Below are 9,905 nucleotides of genomic sequence, written 5' to 3'. Positions count from 1 at the left end.
GGTGGTTTTCCCAAAAAGGATTCCTTCCTTCCTTCCTTACTTCCTCCCTTCCTTAAAAAAAATCTTCCATAAATTAAGGGTTACTTTTGTGCAATAGATTTCATGTCAAAGCAACCCTTTTTAATTTCTTGCCCTTTGGGTGAGCTGCCTCTTTCTCCTCTGCAGAAATACCTTCAAGCCAGCTGTCTTTGATTCATTTGCCTTTCTGTTCCCCATGGAGTTTGTCAGATTAATCTGACACCTTCCTATGCTCCCCCGCTCCTGAACTCTGTCCTTCAGAGCTCTGTCAGGGTAACAAAACTTGCCAGGGAACTCTCCCACCCCAGGTGAGGGTTTACCTTTTAATGGCCAAAGCTAATGAATGAGGCCACAGCCTCATCTCTCTGACACAGAGATGAGTACTTTTTTGGAGATAGCTCCAGCCTAGGTGCTGTGCAGATGCTAAAAGGGTGCTGTTTTCTCCCCCCTGAATACAGACGCTACATATTTCAGAGCAATTGCAAGGCTGGAAGTGCCTACTTGGCTACTTAAAGGTTCTTAAACTGAACCCTTAATCTCAAACCACCACCCCTGCTTGTGAGGGGTGGTGGTTTGAGATAAAGGGTTCAGTTAAGAACCTTTAAGTAGAGCAGCCAAGCACCATTTAATGAAAATTAAGATATTTCACAGGGGGTATCTAGACCCATCCTCTGGTCGTGAATTCAAAGGTGTGGTGAGGTGTGTGTATATTACTGAGCTCCCAAATCTCTCAAGTCATGCCAGTGACCGATTTGGCAAAGGAACTCCCTACCATGTTCCTTCTGCCACTTGTCTTTTTTCACCCATCCTTCTCACTCTATCCCACTTAAATCTGACTCTGACAAGTTTCAGCCACTAAAGTGAATGCTCAGATGGCTTTATGCAATTTTTCTAATGTATCATTCTAGCCAAGCTCTTTTCACAAAAGAAAATCAAAGGTGAGCCCGAGTTCTGTAAGGGTCTAGCCCACATCCCATTGACTTCCCTTGGCATTTGTGCAGGTCCTGGCTCGTGACTCAGGCTGGTATTTTTCCATGTTGGAAAAAAACTCACAAACACTCTTTTGAGAAGTTTTCAACAGCTCTGAAAGCAACATGGAATATATGTGCTCTAATATAGCTACAGTATTTTAATTGCAGGCATCTGCCATTCAGCTAATGCAGATATTCGTGGAAATGTTTACTTCATTACTGCATTACAAGAACTTAATTAGGCTGACTGGAGACTTGAACAAAGGAGGCTGAAAAGGCATCAATTACGTGTGTTAACACACTGAACAGGGCTCTGAAACTCAGACCCCAGCTTCCATCAAAAGGGGCTGTTCAGGAGCCCAGGCTGGCGATTTCAACCCCTTCATTTAGCATGCCCCAGCAGGGCTGTGCTCCTCTGGAGGCAAAGAGAGCCTTTCCTGCAGAAACTGGGGGCTGCCTGTGCAGCAGGAGAGGCAGCAGGGCATGGGGATGAGCTGACAGCATCCAACCACAGCAGGGATGTCACTCCCAGCCAGCAATCACAGCCTGCGAGCACCAAACCCAGAGTCAGGTGTAGTGCATAGATAGAGATTTTCCATCAAAAGCCTCTGTGTGTTTAAATTATGACATGGGACCTTTACTTATTTAAAATTTACAGCAGCACTGTGAAGAAAAATAAAATACTTCTGAAAATAATTTGGATATGCGTGAGGTATAACATGTTCGCTCAGCCTTATTACTCCTAAATCCCAGTGAAAACTACAGATGCATCCTGGTAAATGTGTTTCAAATTGTTTAAAATAAGAAATCTTTGAACAACAGCCAAGACAAACTGGTATTATATATTTTGGATCGGAAGAAATTATTTTTATTGAAGAGAAAGTATTAACACCACTGCTTCTTTTCAATATTCCCTAAAAAGTTTTAGAATTTGTATTGTTTTTTTACCAAATTTGGGCTCAAAATAATTTGGAAAGCAGTCAGTCTTTTGTTTCTTTCATGGCAATAACTATATGATTTAAATATATTTTTTAATATTAATGGGATCTTATGTCCTATTGTATTATATCACAGTAAAATAACAGGCAATTAATAATAAGTAACATTCTGAAGGTGAAATAATGTAAAAGTAAATAAAATTAATTAATACATGAGTAGAAGTAATTAACAAGTGGAACTGGATTTTAGTATAAAATTACTGCAAGGGCTACTGAAAGCTCTCAACACTTTTTATATGACTTTGGTAAAAGGAATTTTCATCTGATTCAGATAAAGCTGCACAATTGTATTTGTGACAGATGCTCTTAAATGTGTTACTTTGTATTTTCAGATCACAACATTCAGCGAAAAAATACTGTCAAAATACTGCCAATACTGACAAATATTGGCCAAAAAAGAGTAAAAGTGTGTGTTTCCCAGTGATATAACACCACATCCAGTTCACCCTGCTGCTCTGAAAGTCACACAGTATTTAGAACTATATGAGAATACATAACTTTATCACTTGCGTGGTGGCTTGTATTAATTGTGACCTTATTGTCACTCAAGTATTTTTCATCTGGGTGGTTGAACTGAAACCCAGTTTGACTGATTACATTTGTGGTGTTTTTCTGGTTCTTTCCTGTGTAACATAGTATTAATTCTGGTTATGATTAGTACACCAACCAATTTGAGACACTGTGCCATGTGATGTATGATGATATTTTCTTTCTGTTGTGCTTTGCAATGATCTTTGCCATTAACACTGCTAAGGACAAAACGAAACCAAGAGAGGCTGCAGCAGCAGCAGAGACCAATAAAGATAAAGCTCTTGTGTGTGTTGGGGTTTCTGTTGGAGCACACAGGACTGTAAACAGCGTTCCTTTTCCATAAAGAGGAAAACAAACAAGCTGGCGTCGCTTTGAGGATTGCAGCCCCATTGTCATTTGTGTGTGCATCTTTCTTAGCTGATTTTATTTAAGAGTGGGTTTTTTTCCCTTTAGTCTGCAGCAGTTGTATTAGATGGAACTCTTAGACAGAATTCAGATAAGCCATAATCTATTGCTCCTGCTCCAATACTGTGGTTCCAACTCAGTCCATTGCTCTCTTGAATAAAATCATTGAGAGTGATGTGGGTCAGTTGATAAATTCTCTTTCCAGAAGATCTTCAATCCAGAATTTCTCCTGCTTTGAAGAGAGTCTGCAGTACAGAAGAACTTACAGAAACCTCAGGGGAACTAATGGCATTAAGAAAATAAAAGTCATTAAACAAATCTGCTTTCTATTGGATTTCGCTTAGTAAAATAGGCATAGCAACATCAAATCATTGTGGCCTAGGCTGGCATTTTTAGAGTGACAAAATTTTTATTGCTTCATTTCAAAATAACTAATTCAGATTTTTTACATGCATTACAGGAAAGCCAAACTCAAACCATATATCTTGAATATGTTGTAAGACTGTTTTTATTTCTCCTCCCTGGTTGGTTCAGTACGTACCCATCATTTTCAGTGGTTTGAAATAAAGTTAATTTTCAGTCTTGAAATCTGGAGTTGATCTGCTGTTTGCTGTGGATGGGCAGAATTGCCTTACAGCATGGAATTAACAATTTTTTGTTTGTCTGTTTTTAATTTCTTAGGGACTGGGCCTACCTCAGGCTGAAGACCATGACTATCAACATAAAGCTTGATATTCTTCTCTAGATGTCTGGGAATGTAGAAGTCAGATTAAATAAGATCCCTCAATTTAATCACTCCTGAAGCCTCTTCTGGACATCTACAGTTGGAATATTGTACCTGCAGTGAAGACACTGTTTTTATATTCAAATTCCAAAAATTATCACAATAAGATGTAGAGAATGATTTTTGAGTTACCATTGTGAGTTGATTTCTCAAGCAACAGACAATTGTCAAAGTTAGGATGACTGGGAAACAAGTTCATGCATTTTGGTGAGAGTTCAGCGTATTTGTTTTAATGCTGGTATGAAATTTAAGATTAAAAAAAAACTCCAGCACCCCATGAATCTCACTGTAAAGCTGCTGATTACACAAAGCATAAATTTATGAGGTGCATCATTTCCTTTACAGCCAACACTCATGCTTTAATTGAGTTTTATAAATCAGAGTATTGGCATCCTAATTTTAAAACACCCCACAGATATTTTCTTTCTGTTCCCATGCTGTTATTTCTTTTCTGCTCACAGATGGTATTCTGACATTTCTAATATATACTGCATTTGTATGATAGTTTCCCAGAATATTTTGATAAGGAACTCCAAAACCAATTTAGTCAGAGAGCAAATCTGATGTCAAACTGAAAAAGCTTTTCCTTCCTATTTTATTTTCCTTTTTTTTTTTTTTTTTTTTTTTGCTAAAAGGAAAGAGAGAAACAAGCAAACTTCTTTAAGGAGATGAAAAGATAGACTTATCTTTTTCTTGTAACAACTGAAATCTCTGAGATATGTCAGGGCTTATCCTGACATGATTCTTGCCTATTTACAATTAAATTTGAGAATCCTTTTGATGCTTTATATTTCTTTCCTCACATGCAACCTCTTTGTTTCTGACCTTACATTCCAGATCATTTAGGTGTTTTTAATCTAGTTTTGAAGGTGAAAATGCAGCATGAATTTAATACAGCATCTCTTTGTCCAAGTTAAGTTTTTTCACAGGAGTATTCCAATTTCTTTGGTTTTCCTGAGTGACGTTCATCCTTCTGAGTTTTGGATGTCCAAAAATTATCTGTGCTCTCCAAGGTGGCACCTTAGTTCCCTCTGCAGGCAATGCAAGAGGATTATTCACTCTCTCTGTCTGAGATCTTTGGGGGGGAATCAAATGTTTGCACCCGACAGTCTTTCAGTACTGGCTGTACTGGAAAACCAGCATGTCCTACCAGCTAGAAAAGGAAAGGAGACTCCCACTTCTTGAATGCAGGAAGTTACCACATAAGAATTTGCAAAATCTGTCTTTTTCACAAAGGTCACCAAAAGAAAAAAAAAAAATCAGAAATGTCATCATGTATCTCGTACGCTTGTTTTTCAAAATAATATTTTAAAAGAAATTTCCTAATATTTTGAGAAGGATCAAAAATTCTGAAATGTCAAAGTGCTTATCTAATGAAATTCAAACTTTCAGGATCTAGAATATGGAAAAATTGAGGTTGAAAAAGACTTCTACGCCTATTGAGGCTGATGTAATGATCTCTCAACATTGTGTAGAAGCTCAGCTCAGCTCATAAGCTACACAGACAGCCTCCACAGCCCCAACCAGACTTTCAGAGTAAGACCCTGAGGTTTTAATGACATTATCCTGAAAGCAATGCCAAAATCATTCTAATGATTTCAAAACCCGGAGATGAAAAACTCGAGAGCAAGACTTATGAGAAATCAATTCAGAGGAGAGAGAGGGAGTGGGGATAAGGTTCAACTTCCAGATTTTCTGGCAGCACCACGTGACATCCATGTGAGCCATGGCATACCTCCAAATGACAGAACAATTTAATTCCTTCTACTTTATTCCTTATCCTGCGAGATGTTATTCAGTCCTTAGGAGTGATGACAAAGCACCGAGTGCACATGAATAGTAATTGTACACGAGCGTGATCATTACAGGCAAATTTAGTGCTAAGTAAAGAGCTGTGCAGCACAGAACAGAGGATCTGAAACTGCAGGAACTTCTGCAATCCTCAGAGATGCTCACCAGATCTTAACAGCAGACTGCAACAGATCTGGGTGGGTTTTTTACTTTGAAGATGCTGAGTGTGATTGTACGTACTCATTTATATTTTCCAGAAATTTTAGTCAATACTTTCAGTGTTGTCCACCGAACCGCATTGATTTAGATTAAATTTTGTTTCAAAAATCAAGAGACCAAATTTCAAAACACCTCATGTTAACATTCTAGAGGTTTTGGAAATTAAAAGTTTTGGTGTTTGTTTACAAAACCTCTTTTAATTACAAACTGTTATTATTTTCATAAAAAAAGGTAAAGTATGAGACTGATCAAACAAAATGATCAGAAAAAGTATTTCTGCAAATGTGAAAATCTGGTTTGGTTTTTTTTTTTTTTCCCAATACAGCTTGTGTACTTATCCCGCATTCAGCAATGCTCACTGACATTATAATTCTCTGATAAGCAGACATAGAAACAGACACACAGACATTGTCACCTTCACAAAGAAATCTCTTCCAAGTAAAATATTAATTAATAATGCTGTTGTTTCAGGGAGGGGAGTAAATGCAGTTGATAAAACACCAGTTAGAGGGTGGGAGAGGGAAATGTCAAGATTCCATGGCTGTGAACTTGCAAAGCTTTCCTGGACTTTACTGCTCTATACAGAATTACACTGCTGAGACGTGACTGATTAACTTGCAGGCTGCATGATTCTTTTGCAGCCGAGAGGTCATTTAAAGATAAAAATGCCCCCTGAAAGTCCTGAATATCAGCAAAGTGAACTGGCTAAGGACACAGTTGAAGGGACATTGGGATCCCAATACTGTAAAGAAAATGTATCTGTCTAACAATTGGCTTTTGCTCCTCTCCCTCCACAGACTTGCCAAGCTTGCACTGAGCTTAAGATTGAGGTTTTGGCCTTCACTTTAAGCTCTTCTCATTATTTTGCAACACTCCTGACTGTCCTTGTGCCTCTCAAACCTAAAGCAGAGAGTGGTTATTTGACTCCCTGTGCCAGAAACCTGTGTTCATCCCATCCAAAGAAGAGAACAAAGTTGGTGAAGGCTCTTGAGGACAAGTCTGATGAGGAGCAGCTAAAGGAAGCTGGGAGTGTTTAGCCTGGAGAAAAGGAGGCTCAAGGGGAACATTCTCACTCTCTGCAACTGCTGAAAGGAGGATATAATGAGTTGGGGCATTTTTTTTTTACATTTAAGTAAATATTCTATCCTCAGTTTTATCTGGCAGCCAGGAGACTGCCATGGCAGAGCACCGATTGTAGAAAATTATAAAGGACATTCACCACATGGTGTAAGATGCCTGGTGAAGCACTCACAGTGTTCTATTCCGTGCAAGAGTTAATTTCCATGACAGAGGAGTCAGAGATATCATTTAGCCTGGTGTAGCTGATGGCCAATGGTTCTATCATGTAAAGAAAGATTGCGGGATGGAAAGGCCATAAAATAGAGTGAAAACAATCAGCCTCACCACTAAACTAATAATTCATATTTATTTATATTAAGGATGACAATATTCTTTCTGGCACAGCTTATATGGAACCGAAGTGCTCCTGCAGAGCTCTTTCCAGTGGCAGGCAGACCATGAGGGGAAAATGTAATTTACTTAGCTTTTTGTTATACTCTTACACAGGTTGTATTTGCTTGCAGTTGTTGTTGGTGACAGCATGCTGCTAAAAATGGACATTTACTATTGCTTGAAATTGGCATTTTTGTGCTCATATGTGGTTACTTAGAAAATTTATACAGCAAGATCACCCATTCACGAGTTTGTGAAGACTTACTGGAGCCCCCTTCATCTTCAATGTTTCAAATTCGTCTCTGAGGCGGTTGCTTCGACATTTGATATGGTGCAATTTCAAATCCTTCCAAGGGAAAAGCTATTAAGGAAATCTGTCTAGTGAACAAGTTATTTGGAAATAAATTTTGACTGCTTTTGAACTGTTCTCAGCCTTTAGAGTCCAAAATGCATAGGAAACAACAGAAGTGTGTTTACAATCACATATATACAATTAATAGCTGATGACAATCAGGGAATAGCAGTGTGTTTATCTTTTCAAAGACAAATATTTATAATGGAAACATTTAATGACTTTAGCATCTTATTTAACTGGCCTTCCTTTCCATTGCCTGGTCTAAACATTGTACAGAATTCTACTGGCACTAATTTCTGGAGTAAAACATTTATATCAGTGTTGTGTAACATGCTGGCCAGGTACCCTCACAGTGGTTAATAGGAAAATGTCATTACCTGATGTGATGGCAAAGAAAGAAGATGGTAAACTCATTTATTTGCTGTGCCAGTGCAGGTTGTGAAAAGTTGGCACAAAGTTTAACTCCGCCATAGGGGTGGGTGAACTTGGTACTTATAAACTACAAACAGAGTAATCCTGCAAAGATGGACGTGGTCCTTCTGAAATCCCCTTTTAGGTGGTGACAGACTCCTCAGTGTTTGAGTCCTGGGACTGGAATACCTGAAAGAGTCTTTTTTTTCCACAGAGGGGCAAGCATATGCTTTTATCTTCAGTCTAATTCATCTATTAAGTATATACAGAAGGCAGTCTTTATAGTTTCACAGTTTAAAGGAGATGGGCTGCAGTCTTCCAGCCTCCCATGTGGCATTTCCCTCGGTATTTTTTCCCCTTTTTCTGTTACTAGCACACCTCTAGCATGTCTAATCAATAGTGCTGCCTTGTACATGATGCTGTTCCAATTCACAAATCTTTTCCCTTGGTGGACCCCAAAGCTCTCCATAACAACATGGAATTTCCAATAACTTGAATCAAAGTGAACCAAGAAAGACTAATTCTAAAAACAATCAAGCATGTTGTATTAAAAAACCCCATTTAAATCTGAAAGAATTGGTTACTTTTGGCTTACTTAGCCAGACCTAAGATGTGGTGGTTTTCTAACCCTGCTGTGTTCAGACATCATTTTCACTCCTGTGTTCCAGGAATATATTTTTGTCTGTTTGTGTGTACATACAGCATATAGGCATACATTTTAAATGTCAACCTGTGTAAAAAAGGCCAGTCCGAGAGACTGAGATGAAGACAGAAACTTTTAGAGGTCTGTTGTCTTCATTTTCCAGCAAATACATTCATTATAAAGCCAAAAGAAAATGAAACAGGATTATTAAGTATGGGAATGGATTTAAGGAAGGTCTTTGATCCAAAAGAAAATAGACATTTAGGCCAAACTGTTGAAGGGAAGAATTGTGTAAGCATTAAAGATTAATTAAAATTAATAGTGGAGGGAACAGTGACTACATTTCTCCACCTGAGCAGACAGTGCTTCTAAAAGAAATCTAATAAATGTGGCATGAAACAGAAGTGACAGAGCACTGGAGAAGGAGAGGAGAGGAACAGAGTTAAGAGGAAAGACAGTCAGGAAAGTGCCCTTTGGGATCTGGAATGGCATTCACTTAAAAGGAGTTCACATGGCAGCAGTGCAACGTGGTTGATAGTGCCTCGTTCTGGCTTTGAAAATTCCTGTAATCGGATATTCCATTCCAAAAGATATCCCCCAGTGTCCTCACTCAGAGGCAGCAAATAGACAAAACTCGGGAAAGATGCCATGGGACACTGCAGAGTTTGATAAAATGAATTTTGGCTCATATTAGTGGGATGTTTGGCTGTTGCTGAGGGTTTCTGGTGTTGGCCTGAGGAGTGATAGAGTCAGATATAATGGGAATGACATCAAGCATGATCCAGGGATGGTGTCTTAACAAGAAACATGCTCCCAGCAGCACCACTGCTACTGCTCCTGGATGCTGTCAGGTGCTCTGCTGGAGGAAAACAGACATGTTTGCACCAGAGTTTTATATTGTGTTTATAATTAGGTCATAATTTGTACCACAAGCAGAGCTTTTAAGGTAGTGGAGAGAATGCACACCCACCCCTTAGAGCCTAGATACTATAACTGATTTATAGATGTAGTTACCTTTATGGATGGCAAATGTTCTTCCTTGTGATATATTTAGGAATGTGCCTGAATATTTCCCAGGAAGGGCTTTGTTATCAGCCTTCTTCTGTGCAGACAAGGACAGATCATTTTCTTAAGGTTATGCAATAACTCAGCAGGGTGCTTTTCTCTTGTGGTCTTCCTAGAATATTCCAATAGGGACAGCAATGGGAAATGAAAAAAAACCCACAAAAACAAAAACAAAAACAAAAACAAACAAACAAACAAAAAAACAAAAAAACACCAAACCAACCCACTTGAGGAACATTACTTCTTTGCATTTACAGAACTG

At 38.6% G+C, this 9,905-nt stretch overlaps 1 long non-coding RNA gene across 1 annotated transcript in view; it reads right to left on the bottom strand.

Annotated features, from left to right (window-relative positions):
- Window positions 1–1,849: 1,849 nt before the first annotated feature.
- LOC116808144 (uncharacterized) overlaps window positions 1,850–9,905 on the bottom strand; it is a 45,590-nt gene continuing 37,534 nt past the window's right edge. The window contains exons 3-4 of the long non-coding RNA XR_012054802.1: window positions 9,593–9,755; window positions 1,850–3,205 (exon numbers count right to left, since the gene is read on the bottom strand). This is a non-coding gene — a long non-coding RNA (uncharacterized lncRNA). The remainder of the gene's footprint in view (window positions 3,206–9,592; window positions 9,756–9,905) is intronic.

Source organism: Taeniopygia guttata, chromosome 3 (genome assembly GCF_048771995.1).
Source record: "Taeniopygia guttata chromosome 3, bTaeGut7.mat, whole genome shotgun sequence".
NCBI classification, from domain to species: domain Eukaryota; kingdom Metazoa; phylum Chordata; class Aves; order Passeriformes; family Estrildidae; genus Taeniopygia; species Taeniopygia guttata.
This window is presented reverse-complemented; position numbering and strand designations above follow the sequence as displayed.